Source organism: Oryctolagus cuniculus, chromosome 6 (assembly GCF_051225735.1).
Source record: "Oryctolagus cuniculus isolate XC-2025 breed Fujian yellow rabbit chromosome 6, ASM5122573v1, whole genome shotgun sequence".
Taxonomy (NCBI): Eukaryota; Metazoa; Chordata; class Mammalia; order Lagomorpha; family Leporidae; genus Oryctolagus; species Oryctolagus cuniculus.
The window spans coordinates 37,186,513-37,201,446 of record NC_142872.1 but is presented as its reverse complement, the minus strand read 5'-3'; the positions used below and the strand labels follow the sequence as shown (position 1 = coordinate 37,201,446).

General features: G+C 39.7%; 1 protein-coding gene and 1 long non-coding RNA gene across 6 annotated transcripts in view; one reads left to right on the top strand and one right to left on the bottom strand.

Annotated features, from left to right (window-relative positions):
- LOC149126104 (uncharacterized) overlaps window positions 1-12,958 on the bottom strand; it is a 34,991-nt gene extending 22,033 nt beyond the window's left edge. For 2 of the 3 annotated variants that reach the window (XR_016235360.1, XR_016235359.1), the window contains exon 1: window positions 12,785-12,958. This is a non-coding gene — a long non-coding RNA (uncharacterized LOC149126104). Of the gene's footprint in view, window positions 1-4,598; window positions 5,928-12,784 lie in introns of those variants that run through there. The other variant, XR_016235361.1, reaches the window with a different exon arrangement.
- Window positions 1-14,934, top strand: part of HTR4 (5-hydroxytryptamine receptor 4) — a 188,353-nt gene that overhangs the window by 164,332 nt on the left and 9,087 nt on the right. The window lies entirely within an intron of this gene.

The window sequence follows — 14,934 nt, the reverse complement described above, 5'->3', positions numbered from 1 at the left end:
GACACCGTGAGAACAACTCCGATGAGGATCTAAGTGTATGCTCAAAAGCTGTCGGCAAATGTCTGCTTCCCCTTACATGCTTACAGCCTTGCTGCATACCTGAATACATTCCTGCTCCTGTATGCTTTAAAATTTTCCAGCTATCAACTGATAAAAATTCCTCTGGCAAGTGATTGGGCTTTGGTATTAGACAAACATGGGTTGATATGTGGCATCTAAATGCTACTGTTTGTGGCAAAGTTCCTCAACTCTGAGCCTCAGTTTCTTCTTTCCAAAGGGATGATGACAGCACATTCCCGAGAGCACTGCATTGAGGCTTCAATGGGTTAAAGCAGAAAAGTCCTGGTGCACGGTTTCTGGCATACTGTAAGCTCTCACTGAAGTGTAGCTGTTACTATTATTACTCTGGATTCTGTGACATTTCAAATTCAGAAGCAGCGTGCAGAGTCATATGGTGAGGGTGGTGAGAAACCGGGAGCAGAGACGTGGTGGAAGCGGCAGGCATGCAGTCAGCGTTTCCCTGCCAGATGTCTTATCTGCAAAGGGGCAGCTGTGTAGACTATTCAGGAGAAGATGGGGATGCCAAGGAGTTTGACTGTGATGTCAGAGAACAAAGATTTACATAACAAACAGGAACCAGAGTCTGGCTGTCACTCACTATGTTCTTAGTGCACCTACATTGTCCCTTCATCTCCAGTTCATGTGTCTCATCTGAAACGTTCACATTTCACCTTCTAAAAAAAATAAAGGATGCAACTTTGTGGAGTATCTATGATGTGTCAGTGTGACCCAGACACGTTATACATCATGTAACTTTCAATTATCAAATAAAGAGTTGACTGGATTCTCAGCTCTCCAACTTGCCAGTTGTACATATTTGGGCAAGTTGACTTATCTGAGCTTCAGTCTCTTCACTGGTAACAACATAGGTGTTCACATGACCTAACACAAGAGGTTGTATACTTAAATAAGATGATATGTATCCTAGCAATTAGAATACTGCCAGGCAGGTAATTGGCAGTGTCTATCATTTTCATTATTTTATATAAATCCTGTTTTATGAATATGTAAAATGAGGCTTCAAAGAGACTTAGTTTCTGACTGAAGATCATAGGAGTATAATGAGCAGAGCCACGATACAAACCTAGATTCCCCTGTCCTAAGACTCCACACTCTATTTTCCCATCTGCCAAGAAGGTGAGAGACAGAAGCAATATACTATCCGAAATTAGAAGACAGTTTACAGTATGTGTGAAAATCCTGGTAGCCTGCATGAATAGTCATTTTAATTGGCCTTGAGCCTTGAATAGAAGGGCAGACATTATCTGTGTTTTCACAAACTTGGTTGAAGTCATATGATTTCATTTGAGTCTTCTGTTAACATCATTTCATTCCAGCATTGACCCCCTGAATTAGCACTATAATCAGTATAAGGACTTTTTGTCCACAAGGTCCAAATGGGGGTCCATATGGCACTATTCAATAATGAAATCCTTGGCCAGAATATAGACCACCGTCCTCTATGCCACATTCTTTCTCCAAAGCCTCATAGCAATCACACTCTTTATCATCCTCCTGCACTTGCTATGGGGAGACTGAGTCATCAAATTCTAACGCTTTGTGAAAGGGAACTCGAGCCAGAATTTCACAATTTCCAGGCAAAACTCTCTGCCTGGCTGAACTGAGGCACTGCTTCTGATGGGAGCTCTTGTCCCTGTGGGCTAGAGAGTGGGAAGTTGGTCAAAGTGTGTTGAGTCCATGGAAGCAAACAGGAAAGAGTAATCTTATCAGGGACACCCTTACTACTGATCTTCCTTTAATACAGAGCCTTCTGAAAACACTGAAGTCATAAAGCTGAAAGTTCAAAATCATTCTAGAATTCTGTCTCATCCAATAGTAGCCCTTTCCATGGAGAAAAGTCTATTTGTTCTCTACCTGCCTGGCATTTTTTTGCTATTCAAACCTATTGAAGCTGATGGCTTTGCTTTGGTAGCTGCATTATGGAAGAACATATGGATTCTAATTTCACCCTGTATTTTGCCACTCATCAGCTGAGGGGGTCCTGGCAAAGGCATTTTCCTTTCTGGGTCTCAAGTTTCTCATTAGTTAGGCCCTTGGCTATCTCACTAAATTTATTCATTCACTTCACAAATGTTTGTGCACTTTTAAAGGAGAAATACAAAGTCAATTTTGTTCCCAGGCCCTTGATGGCCTCCCTGTCAACAGGTGAGAAAGGTACCATCACAAAAATTAGAAAGCCAGATAAAAAGTATATCAAGTGAGGTTTAAGAAATTATATTCTAAAATGCAAAGGATTAAACAAATTATCACTACAACAACTTATTATTAATCTAATATTCCAGAAGACAAATCATCTGATTCCTGAATTTCTCAAGCCTCTCATTTAGCCTCCAAGTTCTCTTTTTAATGATGTACCTGGTCTTGTCTCTCTGGTTTCAGTACTACCTCTCAGAGCTTGTTCTCCATCACCTGATACCAAGACAACCACCAATTTCTTTTGCCTATAGTCCTTCTATATCTGCACAGACTGCCAGGTTAATGTTTTCTTAAAATCATATATACACATACCCCCACAACCAACAAAAAGAAAAAAAAACTAATAATTGTTCCAAATTGTCTGTATTCAACAACTCAAAAATTTCCAATGGTTCCTACTTACTTACTGATACATCATCTACTCACACAACACAGTGGTCCATTCAGAATAGAATGAGTCAAATTGGACCAAGTCCAGCTGTTGGATCTCTTTTTGACTGACTCCTCACTGCTCTTCTGCACTAACCATTCCTTCCTCTATTGGCCAATTACAACAAAGGCCTACTTAGCCTCCCTTGTCTGTAAAGTTTAGCCCAGTCTACCCTGATGTGCCCAATAAGTTTAACAAGACCTAGTTTCCTGGAGCTGTACTGTCATCTCCATGGATGCCCTTAGGTCTATGCACAAAATAGAAATATCCAAATTACCTATCTCAACATAATACTAATGAACATCATCACTATCAACACCAAACAATATAAGGTAAAAACCTCCCTTTAATTGACAAACATGTCAATGGAGTATTTCAAGAGAGAATAGAAAAGAAATGACCTTGTTAGCCATTTCAGGAATGCAAGAAATTAATTTCATTTTATTTCCCTCCAATCAAACAAGCTTTTATTAAACATCTACTATATGGCAGGAATTGTTCAAGGTGCTAATAATGTATAACAAACTCAGAGGTCATTATGACAAGCTCTAAGGGCCTGATCCTTGAGCATGAAGGCAAAAAAGAAGATATTTCTGCTTTCTGTGTCTACATTGATCACTGGATTACTCGTTTGCTGATCTCCAACAGCCTAGCTGGTGACTAACTGTCCAAATGGAGTGCAGACCCAGACACCCGTATGAGTGGGAAATGGGTGAGTTGATCTGGGACCCTAGGTGGACATCTTCAGGGGGATAGCAAAGCATCATACTGACAAGGACATCTGCAAAAAATACAAGTGATCATTATATACCAGCAACTTCCACCTTTCCGTTTTCCTCAACAGGTGTCAACTACAAATCATCTTACTGTACTGGTAACATTTAATGTGTAATAAAATATCTTGAGCCTAAGATTAAATCTACATCCTTTTCTCTAAAAATATAGACATGCATAAAATGTTTAGTTCACTTCCAAGAAGTTCATTTTTCATCTAAAGTGAAAATTCAAGTTAAGTAAAATAAAAAATCCCTGCTTTCATTTGACAGTGTATTGATAAATACAACATTAACCTATGATGCACTCACAAAGTCTTCCCTTTGTCCTCCTTTGGCTGGTGATGTATTTATTTCAAAGTCATAAATACAATCTTCTAATGCCATTTTTGTTAACAGAATGATTCATTGTAAAGACAATATTTATGTAACGTTTCTTTTGTCCAAATAACTCCATGGAAATTATCTCAAAAGTAGTTAGATTCCCTGTGAACTAGATTAGGGAGAATGTCATTGCTTTCTTTTATAGACTAAAACAAAAGGTCCAGAAGAATTTTCACAAATATCTGAGATCATGGAGAATGACTGAATCCAATCACACATCAGAATTATTTCACTCAACCAAGATTTATAAATTACATGCCTGCTATATGTCAGACGCTGTACTAGTCTTTGGCTCTACTAACTCTCAGACAAATCTATTTCAAGAAGAAACACCATATTTTGTCTGGAAATTGACTGGAGCAAGTACAAAATCCCTAGATCAGTGAGCATATCTTACATATTATAGTATACTTTCAGCCATGGTGGGAAATGGAAGCTTCAGGAAGCAGACAAACCTAGATTAGAACCTTGATTTCAGCACTTACTGAAGAACCCTAGACAAGTCACTTAAGCCCGTGATCTTTTGCTTTCCTATCTGTAAAACCAAAACTACTTCTGGAGCAGTGGTTAGCAAATGATAGGTTTGTGTATCAAGTTCAGCCATCTGCCTGTTTTTGTGTGACCTTTGAACTAAGAGTGTTTTTTAACATTGGTAAAAAGATATAAATATGAAGAAACACCACTAACACCAAAAAAAGGAAAAAATAATAATATTATACAGCACCCCATGTGAATCTGAAGCCTCAACTATTTACATGTAGTCCTTTACAGGAAAAATTTGGCACCTTCTATTCTAGAGTCAGAAGCAAGTTTCTGAGCCCTTATCAGTAGCACATACTTGCGCAAATTACCCCACTTCTGGATTTAACTTTTATCAAATGGTCATTATAATAGTACTTATTTCATGTGCCGTAAAGTTATGTATGTTAATATGCATAGGATTCTGAGCCTGAAGCCTGGTAACACTTAAAGAAATGTTAGCTATTATTATAAATTTCATAATTACCAATCATCAAGTCTTTAGAAGATATTCACAAATATTAAATGAGATAGTACATTTCAAATACCTACACTAGTGTTCTCATGGTAAGTGCTCAACAAATGTCAACTGTCATTGGTATCATCGTCGTCGCCGCCATTGTTTTCAAAGCTCTTTCATATACATCATCTCATCAGACACACCTAACAGTCCAGTGGGTGTTGTGACAATTTCCTTCCGAAGTGAAGAGATAGACCACGAGCCAGGAATAGGAAGAATGTGAGTTAGTGCCAGAGATGCTGCATTTTGGACCAGTGTGTCCTTTTCTACTCTGCTGCCTCTCCATCAAAATATCCGAGGGTCTGTTATTTGTTAGTTTTCTCCAAATGATGTACTTTGAGTCCTAGGAGCCTGATGAGGCAGGCAAACATGACTGTATTCCTCGCTGGCAGTGCTCTGTAGACAGGAAGCTGGGATAATTGGATTGCAGCCATTTGGTCTCAGGGCTGTGTTTGTAACCAGCCAACTGCTGATGACCAAGTCTAATGGAAAAAGCCCTGACCAAACAAACACAACCCCCCCTGTAGGAACTCATTGTTTTTGCTGCAGCAGGAAATTCATCAACAGCCTGGTTATGTTCCTATCCAGGGCAGAGTTGGCTTCACAATGTGCCAGCCCCCAGCCTGCCACTAGGCACAAGCAGACACAACCTGGAGCAGGGGATTCGTTTTCTGCTGAGGAGCCAGGATGTTTTTCACAGCAGAGTAGATTTAGTTAGATCAGAACTGTTTTTCATTTGGTTTGAGTCAAAAGCCACGGCAAGACTCATTTGAGCAAAGCAAGCACTTTGGAGTGATGGTTAAAGTTGTTAAGATCAGAGTGGTGTGCATTAGAGTTGACGAATATAAAAATCAGTAACTTCTGCAAGTTAGCTCGTGAAAGCAGTCATTGTATCTACATATTACTCTGTCCTTTCATATAGTATTTAAGCCAGCTTTAGCTGAAAAAAAAATTTTTTAAGGCAGTATATTCAAATCCAGTGATTTGTAAACAGTATGGAAATTAGTGTTTCCTGCTGTGGTTCCTGCAAAAATAATGGAAATTACCCTTAAAAAGCTTCAGCATTGTCCTTGATGTAGAAAACAGAATAAGTATGCTTTGCAGAGATTCACAAAGCCACGGAGAACAGGTGACATCTGCCTCTGATGATCAAAATAAATTTTGCCTACAAATAGCAAATGTTGTCCAGGGGACATAAATCTCAGTCCAAGAAAGAGGACAAAAGGCCTCATACCCAGGAAGATACCCCTATATGTCCCGGGGGTATTCAGATACGGTAATCCTTTCATCTGAAGTGGTGGCACACAATTTTAAGGAACCCAACAACACTTCAAGGGTAGGGTGGAGGGGATTAATAAGGAAAGTTAGGGTTCTTAGAATGTCCAAGCAAGATCCAGGAGCTGTCCAGGTGTAAGAAGCACTTGAAATAGATTTTTCGCAATCCTAGCTTGCTGCATGGCCTCTTCCCTCTGTTTGCTGTGTAAGCCTTGTATCCTTGGTTTTGAGTTTTCCCATCAAGTGCTCCTCAACAGTTGGCCAACCACCAACAATCTGACTTATCAAAATACTATCCAAACCATGGTCAAGCCTGCTGCCCATTCAGCCACTTTCTGGCTCTATGACCTCCCTCTGCCAAATATTTCTAAAAGCTTAAGGAAGGCAACACTAACCACATTTAACACTTCGTACAAGATCTGGGCCAAACTAGGGAGGATGTATGACAGCCCCTTTCAGTTCAAACCTTCACAACAACAACCCAATGGATTGTAAAAGGTGTAGATGAAGAATATGGACCAAACTCAATGGTATTTTCAATCCATTAAAATTATCATGGATGTCAAAGAGCTTCGTGAATTGGTGGTTTATGATACATATCTAAGTGATTCGGTCTGTAAAAACAGGTTCAAGCTGACATGGTCATTCCAGGTTGCAAAAATGCAAACAGCCTGGAGTCACAGGAAAAGTTAGTTTAAGAAAGTTGACATGGACAGGAAACTGTTTGAGACATGCTGTACAAATTATGCAGTTTTCGCAAACCTAAGTTCCTATTTGATAGTAATGCATTACATTTCATGTTAACATTTCTCTAACATGCAACAAAGCACAACTGTTTTTAAGAGTAGTGCAGTGTTCCTAAGAATTCCATCTTCTGAGAGTTTCACAAGGAAAGGTTTTATTTGTTCAGCACTTTCAGACACTTCTGTACTTTTCTACATGTTGCACTATCCAAAGTTCAGCCACTAGACTCTGTAGAAGTGGCATACATTGTGGCATACACAAAAACAATGTCATGTAAGTTTAAAAGGAAATCTTTAAGTACCTAAAGGTTGCAAAGATTTTGACTATTTTTTCAAAAAATCTTTTTTAGCTTTAAAATTTAACAATTTTTAAAATTTTGTCCCATTCACTTCATAAGTAAATGTTATATAAATCCACATATATACTGTTTTTTCTTGATAAAGATTGTAACGTGGGGGAAAGAAGTGTTTATGGCTATCTGCATGGTATGATTCAGAGAAGCAATATTTGTAACAATATAGCAAATGGTAAGATCTCCACACAGATTTTACAGTCTCTATATTAACTTCTACAAATTAAAGAGAATTAAGGCTTATCTCACTTAACATAATGATAGTAAAGGTCTAATAAAGGAACATGCATATGCCAAGTATTCATTAGCTATAGTTTATAATATTACCCAGTGTGTAATCCAGTCCCACATGAATTGTCAAACACTGAATTGCAGGAGATCTGGAGCAAAGAAGTAGTTTTAGTGACCTTTGTGCACTAAAATTCAACTAGGCTTCTGCTGTTTCTGTGACAGGGACCTTTTTATTTGACATTTAACTTCCAGAAATGCATGTTGCAAACAGATACCCAGATATTTAAAGCTTCAACTGGTTATTTATATCCTCTTGGGAGTGTGAGTTTCTTTCTCAGATTTTCAGGCTAACACATCAATTACTGAAATTCAAAGTTCTCATAAAATAGGCATAGCGTTCAGACGGTAAACTTCAGGGACTTTGTTAGTCAGGATACCAGGGCGTATCATGAGGTTAATTGAAAGCCCAAGGAGAACCAGTTGAAATAAGAAAACCTGGGTGCCCAAACTACCATTTAATCATATAATTGAATTTGGACAGCAGTAGTACTAGCTAGCATTTATGACCACTCTCACTGGCACGATGTATACTTGACAAACCTACTTGACTTCATTTACTTCTCACCGTAACTCACAGATCAGGGTACATAAAGTACCTATGTTCTGGATACAGAAATTGTGCCAGAGGAAGGTGCAAAGCTGAAAGGCTACTGAGTAAGGAGAGTCGAGATTATAACTGATTGACTCTCAATTACCGTGGGTCAGCTAATGGTCATTGAAATACTTTACTGTGCTCAGTAAGTCCTATCTCCTTTCCCCAAAAAGCTTGCAATTTATCTGGGAACATGCTATATAAATGTACATACAGTTGCATTTAACAAATCACAGCAAAGGCTGTCACAATGCAGCCTATATTGTCATATAAATTATAGAAAAATAAGGTACCATGTGTTTAAAAGAGGAAAGGGGAATACCATATTGAAATGGTCAGAGATAGCCATATTTAATTGGCCATATTTAATCAACTATATTAGCTGAAGGGGGGGAGAAGAGCCTGAGTTCCTTACTTGCTAAGTAAAGGTAGTCATAATTTTTCCTGTGAATATCTGAAGTTGTTCCAAGACTCAAACAAGATGCTAGGTATAAACACACATTTTTAGACATGCATTTAGACAGTGCAGCATAACCATGTTGTACAATAATTATGCTTCTCTCCTTGTCTTCTCCTGAAAGCACCTGAAGAACACTGCCATATTTAAGCTAAAATCATGTGTCTCCTAAGCTTTGAATTCTGTTTCTCCAACTTCTGCCTGGCTCACTCTCATCTGTGACTATTTTCTGTCAACTAAAAATGGCTGTTCCTCTGTCTCCAGCTCATCTGCAATGGCCTCTGAACATGCTTTGTAGTATCCTTAGTTTCTGTTTCTTCTTTGGTCCTCACTGGACAAGGTGGAAGGTGGACATGGAAACCTCGCAGTTGTTAATAGAGGCCGTTTTCTATTTTTTCCTATTTGTTGCTTTACTCCCCAAATGCACATGACAACCAAGGCCAAAGTCAGGAACACAGAACCCAATCCACAACTCCCACATGAGTGTCAAGAACCCAAATGCTTGAGCCAGCACCAGCTCCCACCCAGGCTGCTCATTAGCAGAAGCTCAATCAGAAGCAGAGGAGCTGGGAATTGAACCAGGCATTCCAATACGGGAGGCACACTTCAAGTGGTGACTTAACCACTGCCCCAAACGCCCTTCGCTATTTCTTACTTTTTAAATAATGGTTTTGGCTTCATTACTGTAATGAAGGCGTGGCCTTTATCAGTCTCACAGGAGATTATCACTGTACTGAAGCTCAATCCAGTTGGTGTATTACTTGTGATCCTCATCTGCATTATTCCTAGTGCCCCAATTCATTCTTCATTTCCTCAGCTAAGACTGGTGGACTCTCTCAGACTTCCTAAGTTATTAAAATGTACTTTGACTTAGCGTTAGTAACTACTTTTAGGAGCAATTTTAGGTTCACAGCATGGTTGAGCAGAAAGGACAGAAATTCCCCATATAGTCCATTCTCTGACATCAGCATAGTCTTCTCCATTATCAATATGCCCCACCACAGCAGTACCTTTCCTACAACTGAAGAACCTGCATTGCCACAGGACTATCACTCAAGGTTTACAGTTTATTCTAGGGTTTCTTTTAGGTGGAGTGCGTACTATGATACAACGGCTTGACCTACCATTATACAGAGTAATTTCATTGCCCTAGGAACCTCTGTACTCCACCTATTCTTTCTCCTACCTAATTCCTAGCTACTCTGCTCTTTCCACTGTCTCCATAGTTTCGCTTTGACCAGAATGTCATATAGCTGGAATTGTACAGTATACAGCCTTTTCATGTCGACTTCTTTTACTTTGTAATACGCAGTTAAGGCACTTCCAGTGATAAATAACATTCCATCATCATATATTTTACCATTCACCTACTGAAGGACTTCCTGGTTGCTTTCACATTTGGGCAATTATGAATAAATGTGGTAAACATTATGTGCAGATTAAGTTTTCACCTCCTTTGGGTAAATACCAGGTAACTCAATTGATGGATCATTTAGTAAGAGTGCATTTTTCATTCCAACCAGCCATGTGTCATTGCTGCGTCACATTCTTGCCAGCATTTGAGGTCAGGGTACTGGTTTTTGGTATGTTAGTAGGTATGTAATAGTATCTCACTATCATTTCCATTTACCTTTCCTAAGGACATGTGGAGCATCCCTCTGTAGAATTTATTTACTATCTTTGTATCTTCTTTGGGGCAGTATCCAAATCTTTCGGCCATTTTTAGTATCAGTGTTTCCATTTTGAGTTTTAAGAGATCTTCGTACATTTAACAGTCTTTGTTCATGTATGTTTTTTGCAAATATTCCAAGTGTTATATATAAAGGGGATCCAAAAGACTCCACCCAGAGACTATTGGAACTCATAGAAGAGTTTGGTAAAGTAGCAGGATATAAAAATCAATACACAAAAACCAACAACAGCTTTTGTACACACCTTGGCATTTACCCAAGGGAAAGGAAATCAGCATATGAAAGAGTTCTCTGTGCCCTCCTTATTATTGCAGCTCAATATACAATAGCTAAAATATGGAATCAACCCAAATGCCTGTCAATTAAAGACTGGATAAAGAAATTGTAGATAATGTACTCCATGAATACTATATGGCAATAAAAAAAATGCAATTCTGTCATTTAGAACAAAATGGATGGAACTGGAAAACATCATATTCAGTGGAATAAGCCAGCTTCAAAAAGCCAGATACCTTATGTTCTCCCTGATCTGTGATAATTAATAAAGCCACTTAAATGGTAATCTACACAAGTGAAATTGACACTTTGAAAAGCAATGACTTTGAATAGCCCTTATCTTGACTGTTGAGGAACAGTGTTTTTTTTCTTCCCATATATTTTTGAACTCCTTACTTAGTATAGAATTAATCTTATGTATATAAATTTAATTAAAAATAGATCTTAGTAAAAAGTAAGAATGAGAATAGGATAAGGAGTAGGAAGAGAGGTGGGAGTATGGGTGGAAGGGCGGGTACAGTGGAAACAATCACTGTGTTCTGAAAGTTGCATTTGTGAAATACCTGAAGTTTTTTTTTTTTTTTTTAAAGATTTCTGTTATTAGTTTCATCTCAAATTCCACTGTGGTCTGGCAGCAGACATTGTATGGTTTCTATCCTTTTACATTTGTCAAGGTATGTTTTATGTAGAATGTTGTCTTGGCCAGTGCTCTACATGTGCTTGAGAAGAATGTCTATGCTACTGCTACTGGGTGAAGCAGTCTGTAGAAGTCAACAGGATTAAGCTAAGGATCTTGAGATGAGAAGGTTATCCTGCATTATCTGAGTGGGCTCTCTTTAATCACAAGTATTATTCTAAGAGTGAGTCCGGTGGAGTGGAGGTAAGAATCAGAGAGGCACAATGTGATGATAGAGACAGAGGTTGAAACAATGAGGCCCTAAGACAAGGAATGTGGACAGCCTTTAGAAGCTGGAAAAGGTGAAAAACGGTCTCCTCTAGAGCCTCCAAGAAGAACACATCTCCTCCATCACCTTGATTTTTGTCCATTGAGACCCATTTTTAATTTCTGACCTTCAGAAGTGTAAGATAATAAATGTGTGCCCTGGGAGCCACTACATTTGTTGTCATTTGTTACAGCAGCAATGGGAGGCCAAACCCTCCTAATATGTCACTGGACTCCGTCTCCAACCTCACTCCAGTCTGTTCTATACATCACAACCCTCCCTCTCCAGTCACCCTGTTCTCCTTAAAGTTTTGCCCAGCTTCCTGCCACTCTTAGGGTGAGGACAACAGTCCCCAGCATGGTGGCCTCTGCTGATCTTGCATCCTCATGTTCGATGGATACCCATCCTGCTTTGCAGCCTCCTCCCTCAGGATGTGGGCCTTTGCTCCTGATGGGACTTCTACCTGCATCCTCCTTCCTTTGGCCTAGTTGACCCTTATTTGACTTTCAGTTCTCATCTCCTATCACTTCAGTCACACCATCCTGCCACACTGACCAAAGTGACATCCCCCTCTGATACCCTCACATAGCACCAAATACCTCTCACTTCAACATTCCTCATGTCGTCTTTTTTTTTTCCTTTTCATATGACTGTAAGCCTTTCCCTGTTGATTTTCCATCCTGAAATCTCCAAGGCATGGCATAGTGCTCGACTGTGGTAGGAACTCAAAATTTGGTTTTCATTAAGTAAGTGGCTGAATGAATAAATGCCTTGTCTCATTCCTCTCTAAAAATACCCATTGTGAAATTTTTTCTAGATGATAGAGCTCCAGTTTTCTGAAACTCTGCCTTAGGGTCGAATCTCTTTAAACCGCGGCACCTACTACTTTAATAATTAAAACACCTTCTTGCAAGTGTTCCCAATGTGAATGAGTCCTGCCACGCAGAGGAGGGCCAGGGTTATTATGCCATAAAGTCTAATCATTTCCTGATAATGCCAGGCTGGCCAGCAAAGGAGACTATTATTATGCTACTAATTACTGCATCCAGGCAGCACTAAGTGTGGTTCTAATTTGTTCAGTGAATGAATCGTAGACTCAGGTAGTTACCAAACCTAGTATGACTCCTGTCATGTTTGACCAGATTAACACAAAGGGGGAAGCAACCCAATTTGATGAAGCTGCCTCCTGCATTGCTGTGGCTTGGGAAAAAGCAGTGTTTTCATCAAGACATGAAAACTTCCCAGGTACACGCACTCACCTTGGTTTGGCACTCCACCAGATCAACTGAGGGACTGCAACTAAGATCTTGCACAGAGCTCAGAGACCTGTGACACTAGAAGAGAGATGCGCTCGCTCTGGGGTTTGCAATTCTGATAAGGGAGAATGTAAAGGCAAAAGCACAAAGCCGTCTACATCCTGAGGCCTTTCAGATGTTACCCGTAAAGGAAGTAGAGGAGGAAGCTGTATTTAATGGATATTTAATGTATCATCATCATCATCATCATCATATACTCCTAACTAGATGTGGTGATATTGAGGAAATGTATTATTTTAGCTTTACATATATATTTTATATTATTTTAGCTTTAATATATTGAACTTCCTCTTGTGACAGGCCCTGTGCTGATGTTTCCCTATACTATGTTATTGAAACCATACAATAATTAACTTCAGCTGAACAGGAGGAGAATGAGGTATAGAAAGAATAAATAGCAGGGCCAGCACTGTGGCACAGTAGGTTAATCCTCTGCCTGCGGCACCAGTATCCCATACGAGTGCCGGTTATAGTCCTGGCTGCTCCTCTTACAATCCAGCTCTCTATGGCCTGGGAAAGCGGTCGAAGATGGCCCAAATGCTCAGGCCTTTGTACCCACATGGGAGACCAGGAAGAAGCAATTGGCTCCTGGCTTTGGATCGGTGCAGCTCCAGCTGTTGCAGTCATTTGTGGAGTGAACCACTGCAAAGACGACCTTTTTCTCTCTCTCCTCACTGTCTGTAACTCTACCTCTCAAATAAAAAAGTATGCACATAAAATGAAATTAATGTTAAAGAATAAATTGCTCGCTAGATTTAAATGCCAGTGACTGGTAGGGACTGGATTAGTAGCTAGGTCTGTTTGACTCAAGCCACAGTCTCCATCAGTATGTTGTGTAATAGCCTTCTAGCTAGTGAGACAAGGCAAGATAAACACAAACACCTGCAATAAAGCACAACAGAGTTGTAAAAGCAAAATAATCAGGTAGAAGTACAACAACAAATGAAATACTGAGGGTTATACAGTCATACATTGCATAAGGACACTTTTGGTCAATGATTGACATCATATATGACAGTGGTCCCATATAAGTAAATCACCTCATGACTTTGTAGCCTCTTAGCCTGTGTAAGTACACTGAATGATATTTGCACATGATGAAGTCACATAAAGAATTCACTTCTCAAAATATATCCTCATTGTTAAATAAATGTAATGGGCCGTTCTTCATCACTATAATGAACTATAAAGGCTGGCTACTTTATAAAGGAATGTTTACTTTGGCTCATGATTAGGTACATGCAATATCAAGGAGCCCTATCAGGTGATGCCCTTTTGTTACCAGAGCATCAAGGCAATGCAGAATATCACATGACAACAGATAGGGAGCACATATGTCTATGACTGGTCTCTGGCCCTCGTTAGGCAGCCTCAGAATTCAATCATCAGGGCTGAATTCTAATAGCATTATCTGAACCTAATCACTTTCCAAAGTCCCTACCTCTACCACCATGGGCAGATTACGTTTCAACTGTCTAGGGGCTTCCAAGATGGCAGAGTAGGGAGGGAACTTATTGCTCTAGTCTACAAGAAGAAGACAGTTGACAAAAAAAAGTGGACAGAGTGAAGGCTGGGTGCTTGTGGGAGGCTTGTGTACTGGGATTGAAAAAACTGAGACTCTGTGGGAAGGCTCATGGTGTGGCTGGGACTTTGCGCAGTAACTATGGTAGACTCCATACCCACAGAGCTCCCTGGTTACCTGGGGAGAGACAATGCTGGGGAGCTTGAGCTTCCACTGAGGACTGCATGGATCCTTAGTGTGGTCCTTGTGGCAGGGCAGATGAATATTATACCCACTGGGGCTAGTGCTTAGGCACTGGTATCCTTTGAGGGGAGGAGCTCAGCTGAGTACCAAAACCCACCCATCTAATAAAACTAAACAGAACTCCCTGGCCACACCCACTACATGCCTCTAAAAACAGACACTCCACTAATCCTCAGAAGCATAGCACAAAGATAAAAGCAAAAAAAAAAAAAAAAAAAAAAACAAAGAAGAAACCAACGACTATCTCCACAAATGTTGAAGAACAAACACACCAATTCAAGACACACTACAGGACAGTTATAATCAAGACAGCCTGGTACTGGTACAA